Genomic DNA, 16,987 nt, shown 5'->3' with positions numbered 1-16,987 from the left:
CAGGACCTGCCTTTCATGAACCCGTGCTGGCTGGGCCTGATCCCTTGGTTATCCTGCACGTGTCCCGTGAGCGCCCTCAAGATGAGCCTCTCCATAACCTTCCCCGGCACCGAGGTCAGGCTGACAGGCCTGTAGTTCCCCGGATCCTCTTTCCGACCCTTCTTGTAGATAGGCGTCACGTTGGCAAGCCTCCAGTCATCCGGGACCTCCCCCGTTGACCAGGACTGTTGATAAATGATGGAGAGCGGCTTGGCAAGCTCCTCTGCCAGCTCCCTCAGCACCCTTGGGTGGATGCCATCAGGCCCCATAGACTTATGAGTCTCCTCCTCTCCAAATACCAGCTAGGAACAAGTTACCAAACCCCAGGTCTGATGACCACCAGAGTCTGGATTCCTCAACTTTGTATTTGGGTAAGAAATCTGCAGACAATACCATAATTAGAGTTACACCGCAGATCTACATAGCCCAGCATCCTCCTCTGATGATAACCACTGCTGGCAAAAGTATACAGAATGGACAGAGATATGTCATATGTCCTCCAAGATCTCTCCATCTTTCTGAAATTTGAGACTCAAGTATTTCCTGAACTGAGGCATCTAGGTACTTCCAGTGGGTTCCTCTTTCATTACCCATAAACCTATATTGTGTGGAAATAGAGTCTGGAGACTGCATCTGTCTTTTCACTAGGCAGCAGGAGAAGGCTGCAGGTCATTAACTTAGGCAATTAATTTAAAAGCACCTACCCATACAACTCCCGATGAAACCAACAGCTATGTCCACAGTATCTGTAGCAGTGATCTGCCTCCCCCACACCTCTTGCACTTGAAGCTGCCTTGATGGCAGCCTGCCTGAGAGCACGGCACATGTTTGGGGATATGGGACCTGTTGGGATGTTTGAATTCATTGGTCTGTTCTGGCTGCACAGGAAGCCAGCTTTGCAAACTTTCAGCTTTGGTTTTCCATGTTTTCTTGGGGCTACCATTAATACGCAAATCTAGACATATCACTGAAAACTAGGTTCCTAAGTGCCTCATCCTAAATTCACCGTCTGCAAAGGACAGAAGACGATTTTGCCTTTTCTACCTGAAGTACTATGGATAGATGTAATACTATTGGTAAGGCATGCAGCTATTATAGTGACAGGAGAGAACAGAATGGAAATCCTCATCCAAAACAAAATTAAAAAGATACCAGCTTGAATCTCAGCAACATTATAGATATATTTGTGGTCCTGATTGATTTACCTCCTAAAGGAGTTAAACTGCTTTTACTACCTTATTTAGAGCTAATTTGACAGTTTCTGCATGGTCCTTCTTTGTATGATGCATAAAAAACTCATGATTCTCTGAAGCTTTCCAAAAAAAGAGGAAATCCCTCTTGCACACCCCCTTTCTCATAGGTTGGTCTAGACACACAGTTCATCAATGCCAGTGCTCCTGAAATTAAATTATTGACAGTTTGTATTGCATTTTCTTGTTATCAAATAACATTTTATGAAGTTGAACACAAATCCTTTGAGTCTGTCTCCCAAGTGTCTGGTTCCTTGCCTCTGCATCATAAAATATTACAGTTTGGTCATTACAGCTGTCTCTTACTAGTCTATTCTTGTGTGGGTTATTCAGGGACATCCCCAAGTCTTTGCTTTCTGCTACCCGATTTAGGCCCAACTTCACCAGTGAAAATTCTAAGGGTCAGGGAAGGATTTTTTTACCCTTAGCAGCTTGTGACATAACTTAAAATTTTCATCAAGCCTAATTCAGAAGGAAATGCAAAATAAGCCCATTACCAAACTTCTTCCATCTGTGAAGGTCTCCCATTTTACAAGAGAGGAGTCTAACATGCATAAGACTGGGTTAGGAGACTGAAAGAATATCCAGAGTAGTAGTGATTCCCAGCAGACAGATTATCTCATTATAGGACAGTCGTAACTACACAGTTTTGTAAGTAATTTACGGATCCCTCTGCTTTGGGAGGCTCTGAAATCCTTCATGACTGAGACTTTTAAGTATTCAATACTGAATATTTGGTCAGTTTTGTAGGATCACACTCAGAGTTGCCAAACTGTAAAGGCCTCTCTCAGACTGATGGAAACAAACTAGATTGTGGGAAATAATAATTAAATGTTGGCTAAATCAAACATTTAATATGAAATAACAAAACACTGGCTGTTAATATTTAATCCAAGGACATGTAGTTTTGACTAGTGTCAGCAAAACCATGAGAAGGCACTGAACTACTGAGGAGAAAATTCATTTAGCTAAATTTAGAACCCCCTCGAAATGATAGAAACTCCAATTAACTTCAATAGAGCCCAGATTTCATGCAGAGTTCCTAAATTTAGTACAGAACTTGAAACATTCATAATTAGCAAAATGGGAGTTCTGAAATGGTGGGAACGGCTTTATTTATTTGCCCGCTAACTCTTATTCCACTGTAATTTGAATAATCATTCATTAGAGGAATGGTTCATTTGTTTTCCAAGTTATTTTCTTAGATCTTGAAAAGAGGTTTGAGGGAAAATTCCCAAAGCCTTATATTACTGATGGGATTTTAGTGTGCTTCTGGAATCAATAAATGGTAAGCCTCCTTCAAAACTCTGTTTTGATTTTCAAACAGCTGATCTTAGCCTGTTCCCTGTACCAAAGTAGAGAAGAAGACATACGTCCTTTGTCACTGTGAGAAAAATGTAGATCTACATTCATGTCTGGCTTCCACCCAAACACCAGAACGGATTTCTTGTTTCCTCCATCAGTTGTAAACCGGAATGAGCTTGTATCTTCTTCCTCTTGAAAAGGCAGCTGTCAGGCAAATGGTTTCACAAAAAATAATGCTTGTGCATACTCTGCAGTCAGCTTAATCTGTATGTCCACAAACTGTGAATTGTGCAGAACTGGATCGCTATCAGCTGACCTCTTGCAGGCAGAACCGTTAGCTTTCAACGAAGAAAGAACAAACACAAGCATTAAACCTGCTGACTGGCCTGTATGCAATTTCACCTTCTTTGGAGCTTTTTTGGGGGTAATGAATTCAATATGTTGGCTATGAATGGGTCAGTGAATCTTTGCGTTTTCACGGTCAAACCAAGTCATATCAAAGCTGACTAGGTAACTGTGGTAACTTTGATAAGCTTTTCCTGGAGATTTTGTTAGGAAATTTTGTGCCTCTAACAACAAGTATGTAAAATGCACTCCCACCTACCCTAAACCTTATGCAGCCATGTAAACCTCAAGAGACTGCTCAAATGAAGGGCAAACTTGCTTACTTTGTAGATAGTGGTCTTTAATAGTAGATATGTGGTCTTCACATATCAGTGTTGCATAAGTAGTGATTTCTATGAGTTATGTGTATACTTGCTGCTCTTACCACTGGCTGGCTATGAGCTGAGCCATTGGTGGCTGAACACACAGAAAATGCTGGAGAAAACTTGCATCTCATATTCACACGAGTATCTAATCTTAATATTTGTCACCCATGAGAATATACAAAGTGAAGAATGAGCTCACTGGCTTGAACCAAAAGATTACCCATACAGCTGTGTCTCCTGCAGCACCCCATAACGAAAAGCTTGAAGAATATGTGTAAGAAACAGGCATGAGTAGCTGATGCTTCTTTTGTATACCTTCCTGGCTATTGCTCCTTAATTCATTCTCTTTCCCTATTATAACATCTCCTTTTCCAGAAAACAGCTGTTTAGAAATCTCTGGAGTAGAAAGTTACATGTGGACTACAGTACATTCATTCTCCAGCAATCTGTTGAGTTTCTGAGTGCACTGATATTTTGGCATCCCCAACACCCTGTGGCAGAGTTCACCTGTTCAACTATGTCCCACATGAAAGAGAACTTCTTTGTACCTTCAGCGTGCTGCTTGATAACACCACCACTTTCCAAAAACCTAAAACCCTTGAAAAAAGTGCCACATCTCATACTGATTCTCTGCAACAAAGAAGGCATCTTTCCAGGGAGTTACTGATTGCCTACTGGCATACAATTTGAACAAGGTGTATTGTACCAAATTCGTCCTCTTTCTAATTTAATGCCTGGCTTCCTCTAAGATACATCTAATTTGGGGATATCTTGTGCTAGCAAAATAGAGATACATACGTAACTGCCCCATAAATAAGTCACAGTTGCCTCCATCTCTGCTCACTATGCCTGCCTACTTTGCCAGGGTGTTTGGAAGCTGCTGAATGTTTGTTTCCTTTGCCATGGTAAGCTGAGAAGAAGAGGAGCCTCTAGCAAGGTCTGCCACATGCTGACTGGGAAAACGAGGCTTTCGGAAGTTCCCTTTGTCCTTTGCTCGCCACCTACCCACCCCGCTTTCCAGAGCACAGCAAATGTTTCTTTTTTTGTGGTGAAATGATAAAGCAGGTTTTTGTCACCCTACCCTTCTCCGTATGCTTCTTTTAGCAGAAAAATACTCCAGAAGAGGCAAGAAAGCTCTGTTTGCATGAGTGAGCTCCTTTCAGCAACCTGGCTGTACCTTTTCCCTTCCTCCCCAAATCTATTTATCCAACTGCTCCAGGAAATTTATGTTCTTAAGAGGAAGTTGTGTAAGTTTGTTTGTTGTTTGTGTATTTGTCTTCAGGGAAAATAAAAAACCTTCAGTCTTTGGCAATCTTAAATCTTGCTAATCACAGAATCACTAAGGTTGGAAAGGACCTGTAACATCATCAAGTCCAATCATCAAATGAGTGTTTTAGTTTTTCAGTTATAGTTTCTGTGCATTAAATACAAAAAAGCATACTTTGTTGCTGTTCCTCTTTTCCTAAAGAAGCCGAGTTCCTTCAGCCACCTTAGGATGGTTGCTCAAAAACAGATGCACAGTGTCACTAGTCACTTTTAACAATCTTGGCTTTGTGTTTGACAGCACATCCCATATGTGAGTGTTGAATACCTCTGAAGACAGGTGAGAAGTGCCATTACAATACATTGCTGTTCAAGGCCAGAGTCATAGTAAGACAGCAAGCACCCCAGGCAGAGTCTCAGTTTAATGTCGCAGCCAGGACGGGTATGTGGCCCTGCACAGGCTGGGTCTTATGCAGGGTGGTTCAGCAGTGCCTCCCTTTTCAGGTGACTAGAAAGAGCCAGATTTTGTAGTAGCACCTCTGCTCTACCTATCCTTAGAAGCCTCCAACACTCCTAGGATGCTGGGAGAGGGGCCAGGCTAAACACAATTTTATGTCCAGCTTTTCCTTTTCTACAAACTTTGAGTTCATTGGATGCCAAAATAGCTGTACCCTGTCCTTGTGGTTCATGGCTTCCTGCCATGATGGGTCCAAGCACTCAGCTGGCTTCTGACCCAACAGCAAGGCAGGGAAAGGGCAAAGTCTATGTTTATGATGCAGACTGGCTGTGCAGCTCTCTCTGCCCATATCAGCCCGATACACAACTAGCTTCTTCCCTGAAAAAGCAGATGAAGCAGTTACCCATGAATAACTTTTTATGAGTGGAAGACATCACTACTTGACCTGTAAAACAAAGGGGAACAGGTGTCTTAGGTCTTTTGCAAGCCTAGTATAACTTTTGCTGCAAGTGGGGTTTCCCTGGGACACTGTGAAGACCATCAGGACTACTCATGGAGAGCCTCAGAAGTGCATGGTAGCAAAATTTCCCACCAAGCTGTAGGGGACACATTATTAATTGGGAATGGTCCCTAGTGTGTCCTGACCCCTGAATCATCAACAGGTGTTATCTTCAGGAGTGCTGTTCCTGCAGACCGAACCTCTGTTGGGCAGTAGTAGGATGGACAGGCCACAGGCTCATTCTTGTTCCCCAATTTTTTTTTAATCAGATATTACCTAAAAGTGAGTGATACAGTTCTGAAAGGACCCCCACGACATCGGGGTACTGCTTAGCTACTAGATCAGCAGCAAACTTGATTTAACCCATACCACGGATGTACATGTCTAAATCCCAAAAGCTGGTCGCTTTGACTGAAAACTGGCAACGTGTTTCAGACCTTGCATTCTCCGGGCTCTCAGTTCTTATCTGATGAAGAACCTGATACCTCTGCAAGTGCTGGTGCTCCTATTCTTGCTGATAAGAGATAAAGGCATCACATGTCATGGCATCTTGTTGCCTCTCTACAGTTACCATATACTTTGTCACCAGTCAGTCTCCTGCTGCAGAGCAGGGTGTTTCATTGGGGGATGCACCTGGAATTCCCACCCCTATGAATGCAGAGCCCTGGGAATGAGCCGGGTGGACAAGGATACTCCTAAAATGAGTCATGTTTCCCATGTAAGGAATTACTTATCACAAGGGATTACATTGCAGTGATGGATGCCTCAGATACGCTTGTAAGGGTTAAAGAAGTAATTGCACCAGCGGGGAGGGGTGCACACAGTCTCTAAAGCTAGCCCTGCTTGCTACCTTTAAGGAAAGAAAAGCACAAAGTTGTCCACTGCAGACCTGTGAACGTGGGTTCCTTGGAGATCCCTCAGTCTCTTGGTACATTTTGAAGCAACTGGAAAACTTTCAGGACAAAGCATGTGATGAGGATAAGCTTTCAGAAACACAGATGTGTACCCTACCTTCCTAAGACTCCAGCTGGCAAAATCAGCATCTGCTGTCTTTCTCCCTGTTCCTTATGCTCTTGTGAATCCAGCCTGTGATTTTGGCCTGTTTCCTGGTGCCCCCAGAGGACTAGCTCCACAGCTAGCCAGGACTACAAAAACCCTTCCAACAAATGCACTCCTTCTCAGACCAGGGTCCAGCAACTTCCTCGTTTTACAGAATGATCCCTCCTTCCACTGCCAAACAGTGCCTTCAGTATCATGGGATATTTCACATATTTCCACTTGGGAAAACCTCTATCCCTCCAGCTGACTTTTTTTGTGGAACATTTCTGGCAAAATGTCCTCTGAAGTCCTCAATACTCTCCAGGCCTGAAGAAAACACATAAATGCAGTAGCCTTGTTCCTTTCCCTAGGAGTGGAAAATGTTCTGCTGCTGCCCATATATCACCCAGGAGCTCATTGCACTGTGAGGTATGCTTAGACCTTGCCAAGGATGGAGGGTAGATGAACAGATTAACTACTTCGGTCCTTGCTGAGAGGTTTGGAGAATTACTCTTGTCTCAAATACAATTTTTCATGCATAGTTTCTTTTTCTTTCTCATTATGACTGAAAGGTTATAACGGAAATGTTTTGAAGGTATTTGGACAACCATGCTCTTCATGCAGAGCTGACAGTTTTACCAAGCCTGAACAACGGAGATAAATTTGTTTCCCCAGCCCTTCGTAGGAACTGCATTTTGGATAAAACCTTAATTGGCTAATGATTTCTTGGACATATGGGGATTTTTCTGAGGATGCAGAAGATCCTTTTCCAGTCTTTGCATAGCTAGGCAGTTTCTCTTAAATTCCACTTTCTTCACACACCTTGTAACTTTCCAATTTTGAGGTTCTGCTGCTGACCTATAATTATACTTTGTCTGAGGTTACACTTGAAGGTCACTGGGAAACAGTTCCTCATGTGCATTGCAAATGCATACCTAGTAGGTAGTGTTAACTAGTAATCATTACATTAGCTCTTTTCTAGTTGTTCTGATGGCTGCATCTCACAGAATCACAGAATGGTTGCGGTTGGAAGGCATCTCTGGAGGTCAACTGGTCCAACACTGCTGCTCAAGCAGGGCCGTCTTGAGCCAGTTGCCCAGGACCATGTCCAGATGACTTTTGAATATGTCCAAGGATGAAGACTCCACAATCTTTCTGGGCAACCTGTGCCAATGCTCGGTTACCCCCACAGTATAAAAGTGTTTCCTGATGTTCAGACGGATCCTTCTGTGTTTCACTTTGTGCCCATTGCCTCTTGACTTCCTAGTTGTTGTGGCTGCAATTCAAACTGTCAAGCTCCTTATGTGAAGCCCCAGTGGTTTTGTCTTTCCTTTCTGATAGACTTCCTGTAATCTTCCATAGCTCTCCTTAATTCACTCTCCTTGTGGTTGAAGCTTCTTCAAAATAATTCTGAAAATAAACAGTTTATGGATTCACAACTTCCATCACATTTACGGGCTAATGTGTTACTATCAACTTCCAATCAGAAGATTGGACTTTGTTCTTCTGACACATATTTTTACACCCAAAATGAAACTCAAAGCATACTTCAGAACATGAGATTTCTTGACTAGCAGTAGCTTTGAAAGTTGGAGTGGAAATAACAGCTGTGACTGCTGTGTGACTACTACCTGAAAGGAGGTTGTAGAGAGGTGGATGCTGGTCTCTTGTCCCAAGTGACAAGTGATAGGACAAGAGGAAATGGACACAAGTTGCACCAGGGGAGGTTTAGATTGGATATTAGGAAAAATTTCTTCACTGAAAGGATTTTCAGACATTGGAACAGGCTGCCCAGGGAAGTGGTTGAGTCACCATCCCTGGAGGTATTTAAAAGACATATGGATGAAGAGCTTAGGGACATGGTTTAATGGTGGACTTGGCAGTGTTAGGTTTACAGTTGGACTTGATGATCTTAAAGATCTTTTCCAGCCTAAACAATTCTATGATTCTATGACTCTATTTAAGAAGAGCCTTAGTGCTGCTTGCCTTTGCATATGATGCTCTAAGCAATAGATGTGCTTTTGTGCCTTGCTGAGCCCTGCTGTGCCCTGTTGAACACCCTGCAACTACTGTGCACTCCTCTGGGTTTGAAAATGCTGTAGGAAACCACAAGATCAGAAGACACCTAACATAGGGTCCATCTGTAGGGACAGAATTTCCCATTTATTTCCAATATTCAGACCTGAAACGAGTTTGTGTACTTGTTTGTAAGGCACCTGTCTATGCAAATTCCAAATCAACGCAAGTAATCATTTGGGGGATGTAACAGGTTAATTTATTCCTGTGCATGTTTTATTTTGTTCCCATTTAAAACCTAGCATTATACTTTTGCATTAAAACCATTATCAGATTTGTGGAGTTAATGAGCCAGAGAGACTAGAACACAGCAAATTTTCTTCCACTGAGTTGGAAAAATGTAGTCATTAGAAGAAAAGACATCACTTGTTATTCCATGCGTCTAAAAGGTTATTTATTTATTTATGGAGAAAAGTGAGGAGAATATAAATGGCAGATAATTAGACCTGGAATGACATATCTCAGGAGGAATTGTACAAAGTTCAGAGGTATGTGTTATTTGAAACACTGGCTAATGTGGTAAATATCTCTGCTTTTAACATATCCTCCAGCTCCTAAATGGGGTGAATGCTGACCAAAGCATCAGGCCCTATCAGCAAGGTACAGGCTGCGATGTCAGACGCAGTTTGGCATCTGTTACCTCTCTTTGCAATGCCACAGCTCTGCCACGGGCTGCCTGGTGTTGTTTAACATCACCGGGGATTCGGGGGAAACCTCTCTGGGCAGCTCCATGCAGAAATTACTGCTGGAATGGGGTGTACAACTTCCTCTGCAGCTGCTCAGTGCTAAGCTTTGTGGTAAGCATATAGTTAGTATGCATCTATGGACATGTATGCAGATGTAGATACAATCTAAACAAACCCATTTACCCACAACCGAGAATATTTAATATGTTAACAAATAAATAGTATATCCTGATGACTAAACAAGCATTAGCAATGGACCAGACTAATGAAACTAATCGTTTCAGCTCTACATCCAGTGATTATTCTCAACGTAAAGCTATCCTTGTCAGTTGTTGCATTAGCTACTTGAACTCAAGGTACCTGAAAATGCTGCAGAAATTTCTGGAAGGATGCAGTGTGCCAACACTGCTGCCTGCGGTGTGGTGCTGAGACACCTGAGATTTTCCTTGTAAAAAACCTCACTGTGGTTGAAGGACTGGGTTAAAAGCAGGTCTCTTGGCAGCGTGCCATTCATTGCTATTTGGGGATGGGAATGATGGGTGAACCTGCACCCTGGGGGATGACCGGTCACCCCCACCGGCTTTGCTGCCCCACAGGTCCTGCCAGCAATTGCGGGCATCTGCCATGCAAGAGGTCGTCTTCATCATGGAAGTGATTCCAGTTGTCCACACTTGAAAGCAAGTCTGAATGAGGGAGTATCTTCCTCACTCATTTAGGCGTGGAGAAATAAGTAGTTAAACTACTTAAATGCCACTTGATTTGTATATTTTTTAGATTTCCCAAGATTTAGTTTCTACGTGATAAAATGAAACCAAAACCTGCAAAGATTTGTTTAAAAAGGGTAAGGTTCACTGTGAAAATATTGCTATTAAACTCCGAAACACCAAAACTTTAAGAAGCAGCAAAAAATGACATTTTATATGAAAATGGCATGAACTTCTCTGAGTCATTCTGTCTACTTGTCAGCACCAGACTATAAAAACACTGACCAAAACGAAAAATTACTTGAAAAATTTCAATGGTAATTGAAGAGCCATTCTAATTGAATAGATGTTGACTAGATCTAATACATTCTTTACAGAGAAAGATCCTGAAAGGAACAAAGCCCCATTAATTTAGAAAGGTGAATTCTGTTTTGTTCAACTAAGCACATCCCAGAGAGCAGAAGGATAAAAAGATTTAAAGTCTCACCTCCACCAAGCCTAACATCTAAAACATTTTTGTTTAACAGTTTATTAAGCAAAATGGACCTAATTTCTGCACATCTCTCCTTAGAAAGCAATACTGCTGAGCCCATTGTGCCTCCTCTCACATCAAAGATATGAAGAAATCAGTTCTGTTTGGGTCTTTTCCTGCTGCAGGGAATCTTAGCTGGGCAACTGGGATTCAGTAGTGTTTTATTCATTTTAATACCTTGCTCTTTAAAATTTAAAGGCATTTTAGTGACTCTGCTGTTCCCAGAACATTGTGGGAAACAGACAACAGACATTGTAGTTATTTCTACAAAAGTCTTCTATCGAAATGGTTTTTAGCATCAGGGGGCTTAATTTCCTTGAACTCACTCATAATTCAAATAACCTCAAAAACATAGGACCTTGCTCTCTGATTTACAGAAGCGGCAGATGAACTTGTATTTGCATTTGCAAGAATGCAAATAATTTATTTACTCATGGACTTCCTGTCAGGCATAAACTCTACCTTTCTGAGACCAGATTTCATCTAATTGTATGAATGCATGAACTAAATGGTTCCTTAAAGCATTTAAAAAGCAAATACCCATACTAAACTTTAAATAAGGTGTCTCAGACCAGACCTAAGAAAATAGTTTTCATTCAGTACTCATAATAGTAATACTAATGAAAGACATGCAATACAAATTCTTGGTGTGCAACATAAGTACGCATAAGCTAAAATGTTTCACTTCCTTGTCTTTCTAGAGAAACAAGTGTTCTGCAAGCCACTTAAAAAGATAATGCTGAATTGTCATCAAATAACTAGAGATGATCTACTGTGTCAGTAATTAATGCCCACAGATGATTACATGGATAAAATATTTTTATTACCTTGGCTTGCATTTAGTAAATCATAAATAAGATGTCAACTTGTAAAATAAGGGGGATTTTAAGGGACATTGGGAAAATGTAATTTAACCATGCATGCATGCATTCTTGCTTTTGTGTATGCAAACAAACAGACCTGCTCCCTGTTCTTTTTCATAAGGCATACCGGTGGAACTCAATGGGGTTTGTTACCCTCTTAAACATCCAGTCTAGAGGCAGCTTGACCTATGCTATTAGCTCATCAACTTGGATGATTCCTGTTTTCTTCAACATGATAACACATCCATTCTATGGACTATCCATCAATGTATACTCTTAGGTAAGCTGTCCTTTCTGGAGACTGTCCATTGGGGTATATTTTTCAGCCTGCGCACTTACGTTCATTCTAGACATGATACTTTACTGATATGTTTCCAAGTGTGGTTCAAGATAACCTTGCTATAGTCTTGGTCGCTCATAAATTCTTACTTTAGGGTTCCCAGACTTCTCAGGGTCCCTTAAATTTAAATTATATAGCAATAGTAAAAAGTGTATATCTAGATGTGTGTGTGTATAGGTAATAATTTTGTATCTATGTATAACACCTTTCTAACTACATACCTTTAACGTATTAACACCTATCTCTTTCTGAAAATGTTAATGGTAGTTATCAAACTTCTCTACTTACATTTCCTTGATTGTCTTGAGGCTACAACATACCACAGCCCTCTGCCTAAACTTCCTGCCGAATTTGGTGGCTCAGAAAAAGGAATGGATTAAAATGGCTGACCGCTGATAAAGTCATGCCTTTTTAACTTCAGTGACAGTGCCTAAGAGAGAGGATGAGGAAGAGTGGTAAGGAAAGCCATCATGCTCTAATCCATGAAAACAAGGCGTTGCTTTGCATGTATCTTGGAAACAAGAGAATTTCGATAAAAGCAGAGTTAGGAAAAGGGAGACAATGGGTTTGGACATTCGAGGGGTGCTTTGTAAACAAATACCACGGCTCAGATAGAAAGGCACTGCTTTGTCATGTGGCTGTCTTGAGACAAAGTCGGATTTTTGCAATCTGATATGGCAGTTGGGCCATTTTTTTTATTAACTGCCGTTGTTAATTATCATATAAACTACTGTTGGGCCATTGTTTACTAACTAGCAATTTTTAAAAACAAATGGACAAGTCTGGCTTGTATTCACAGTTGGTGGATGTCTTTTCTATTTAATTAGTGGATTGAATGTCAAAGAAGAACTTGAATGTCTGAAAAGACAAGGAGCATTTTCTACCCACTATTTTTTGATTATGGTGTACTCGTGAGCGGGTACAGAAAGGTGCCAGGACACTGGTGATTCAGCCCCTTCATTAAATTCTTAGTTATGCCTAGGCATGGTTATCCACTTTGGAAGGAAATGGAGGATTGAGTCTCTGGCAATGGATTTCATTTTCAAGCCTGAGGAGTATGAAGACTTTCTGAAGGAGAGACATATTCTTTCATTTATTATCCTCAGGCCTGTGGGGAAATAAAACATTTTAATTGTGTCTGAAAATTTGTTTGCAAACTGCTGACCCAGAAGGATAGCCCTGGAAAGAATTTGTTATAGGCTTCTTAGTGGACTACTGTGTGGGCTGACATGCATTAGAACTGCCCGGACATCTGCTGCTGCTGGGAGGAGAATGTAGTTAGTTGCCGATATCCTCTGAAAACTAAAATCTGATACAAAGCTGTTGCAATATGCAGCACTGGAATCTATGAGAAACATAATTTGATGATAGGGCAAGAAGTAAACAGCACAGGGCATGCCTCTGAGTGAGGCTGCAGGAATTGGTTCTTTGGGAATCAGCATGCTTTGTTATCCAGAACAATTATGTCAAACTGTGGATTCATGTAAGAGAAATTCCCAGGAGCAGGATGGTGAAGGCAGCTTTACAGCTGCTGTGCACTGATGGAGCAGGGAAAAACATCCTGGCCCTGGAATCATAATTCTATGCAACTGAAATTCTTATGTGGGTCTTTTGCAAGACTTTCTAAACACAGACTGGAAATAAATAAGCGTGCTCCTAGGCTCTGACAAGAACTGTATAAGGAGGAACTGGGGAAATGTAAAATCATTATATTTTTCAGAAGATGAAATACGTATTTGTTTTCTTCACATGAAAACATGGCAATATTTTGTAACAATAGGAAAGGCAGATGCTTGCTCTTGGTTATTTGATGCGCAGAAGAACAATGTTTTCTCATGTGCTCTGCCGCAAAGTCTCCACCCACACAGAAGAGGACAGAAAACCTGTATGGGTCAAAAAGTCATCTTGTTTATGTGATATCTCTAAAAATCTCTCTGCCAGCCATGGGTGAGAACATGTGCAGATACTTCGACAACTGTAGCTCAAGATAGAGCAAGATGTTCTTGGGAGCTCCTGGGGAATATGGCAACAACCTGCCAGTCTTGAGGGGAATGTGGTCTGCTTCTAGCCCAGTCCATTCTGTTGGTTGGTGATGGAAGAACAGGGTCATGATGATCTTGTTTCCCCACAGCCCCTCCTAAAGCTAACTACGGTGTGCATTGTGCAGGAGTAGGGCCTGTAGTCCATAGAGGGTCTAGTCAAGGGGAACGCCCTGGGAGGAGCTGCAGCAGAGTGTGGGAGGGCTCCTTTTGCATGCCCGTCCTGGAACACCTGCCCACGTGCAAGCTGTGCCTGGGTAGCCTGAGTGACAATAAACTGAGTGCTAAGAGTTACCAGAACGGACTTGGGTTTTTTTTGGCGTAAGCTGAGGCACCATATAAATGGCAAACTTAAATCTCAGTTTTTCTTTTTTTGCTCTCTCTCCTGCCAGCAGTGCTCACCCTGCGTGTCATGCACCAGCTAACAGAGAGGATGGACTTGGCTCAGAAACCAACATCACTAAACCCCTATGGCTAAAAATTTTGTGATGGAGCTAGGTGGAGCAAGGCTTTGTCCAGTGAGGCATTGCAGATGGAGCAGGTACAGGTGATCACAGCATGGCATGAAAGGCAGCTTCTCTGAGCAGTGGGCTCCTCACATGTGCTCATTTCAGTGTACTTGCTTGCCTACAGAGGACTCTTACAGATTTTAAGAAAAACATTTCAAGCCCCACAGGACTCTAAGCTCCATCAGAAAGCTTATGAGTGTTGCACGTCTCTGCAATTTGCACCTTTCAAACTTCCCTCTCTCTTGAAGTCTTAGCAGCAGCAAAGCTACTATGAAGAGAGCTCCTACATTTTCTGCTAAGCTCAAATGCTGTGAAAGAAATCTTCAATTTCAGTTTTAAAAGGAAATATCTGAACACAGAGAAAAAATATGTTATTAAGAAAATAGAATTGAAATGCTCTACCTCATGTCAGCTGAGCATTGATCTGCCTCTGAATTGCTTGTATGTGTGTGCTGTATTATGGCATATGTAGTCCAGTGAAGGAGACCAGCTCACAGAACACCGTGGGATCGTGAGGTACTTGTAACTACAAATCTCATTAAATACTGCTGTGGCTTAAAGAGGATGCAGGTCAATATTCAGTAAAGATAAAACTAAGTACTTCAAAATTTCTGTATTACCCTCATCCAGAAATGGGACGTTTTCTTTTGCCATACTCAGTACAAAATCAAATACTAACAAGTATTTGTGCCATAAATTATCACTTTCAACAGCTCCAATTAGTATTAACACTCTAAATGATGTGATTTCACTGGAAAATGAATCAATTAGCTAGCAGATTTTACCATGACAAAATATACATTACAGCTTCAGGCAGCCTGGTTACTTAGCCCAAACTATAAGTCTGTGACCAGGAGCATCTTCTCTGTCTATAGCATAGTGCAAGACAGCCCACAGCGGTCCCGCAAGGACATAGGGGGAAGCCTCTGCAGAGTGGCGGGTACCAGACCTAGCCATTGTTCTGTGCAGTGGTTCTGGACAGAAATCTCAGACCCAGTAGCAGGGTCCAGCAGTCTGATTAGCTGTAAGATGGCTTTTTATAAACTGATGAACAGAGTGGTATAACTTGGTTGTTTGCAGGAGCAGGTAAATGGGTCTGATGATTCAAGGGCTCTTGCAGGCCCATATGCCTATATTCCTGTTTCATCCATGAATCCTGGAGTCATTCTCAATGCAGGCTCCTATTCTGAGAAGTCTTCAGGACACCTCTCTAGGGACATAGCTCAAGGAGTGCTCTCAAAGGCCGTAGCTCCCCAAGTTTCCATGTAATCGTATTGGTTCATGCCAGTTACTTTCTCCTAATTTCACTCCTTTACATGGGCTATCTCCCTCCTTTCTGCAGAGTTATCCCTTGTTTTGATTTGTGTCCTAAGACAGCATAAGCCTTTTTTCTAAACAGATAATTTGCTAATTTTCCCCTGAGTTAAGATACAATTTCTTTACCTTCATTTACATCAGGTCCCAGGACAATTATTGGTAAAACACTCCACTGCACCTACCATGGCTGGTTCCCGTGCAAGACACGTGGGTGTTACAGAATTAGACAAAAGAAAGTAAACCGGGGCAGTTTAGCTGATAATGCTTTTTCCTTGTAAGGTTATAGAACGTAGCAATGTGTCCTAATGAGAGAAATCTCTCCTTATCAAGGGAAAGCTATTTTTAACTGATTCTTTTAATTGACTTGCAGTAACTCCTTACACAGAGCAGCGACTGTTGAATCATCTCAAAATGTTCTTCTTCTCTGACTTCATGCAAAAAAAGATCTGTTAAGAATATCCATCATTTTTGTATGCTAAAAACAAAACTAAAAATGTGGATTTTGGCTTTAGTTCTGACATGAGTCACTGTAGCATAGTATGAAATTAAAAGGAAGTGAGGAAGGAAGAGTCTGTCCTTCTTAATTTACTGTCCCTCTAGCTTTCTCTGTAAAGTTCTGTGTGTGGATGTGATGTGGAAGAGACAAAGGTGACTAAGGGTCGCAAAAGTGAAATGTGGATTTTTTTCTAATTCCTGTCACCTCCACTATCCTGATTTTGCTGTATGACAGGCTATTTGTTTTATCACTCCTTTTTAAGAAGGTTGTGAATACATGAGAATCTCTGTAAGCTGAAGTCTACCTGATCCTTACATGGGGATGCAAAGGGAGAGGATGGAAAGGGAGAGGATGCAATGGGAGAGCATACCTTCTCTCTGTTTCTGAGGGGCTTTTGCAAAGGCCAACCTTTGACCAAAGAAGATGCTCACCACTCCTGCTCTGTCCCCTAATGCCCTACAGAGGATGTTTCCCAAGATGTTAGTGCCACCTGAGGGGAGACAGGCTCTCTTTAATCACATATGTCAGCTTACAAAACAAAGATGGCAGGTAGTAAGGCATGGGATGTCTGCCTTTGTATGTGGGTATATTCTTTTTGTATAGTGAGAGTTTCAGACATTGAAATGCTTCCAAGCATTTCCGAGAAGCAGAATGCTTCATGGTGCTCCCTCTGGGACAGATTGTTCTGCATTACCCTCTCTTTGAGGTGAGCCTTGAAGTTATATTTTAGCCCTATACGATCAAGAAAGAGTTTTTCGCTACATAAATGTAATCCTGTGTTCAACTGATTTGAAGGTATTGAGAAAGCTATTTTCTTCCCTATGCACAGAGGATTTACCTTGCAACCTACAACAGAGCAATTAA

The sequence above is a fragment of the Gavia stellata genome, chromosome 3 (assembly GCF_030936135.1).
Source record: "Gavia stellata isolate bGavSte3 chromosome 3, bGavSte3.hap2, whole genome shotgun sequence".
NCBI lineage: Eukaryota > Metazoa > Chordata > Aves > Gaviiformes > Gaviidae > Gavia > Gavia stellata.
Note: the sequence above shows the minus strand (reverse complement) of the source record.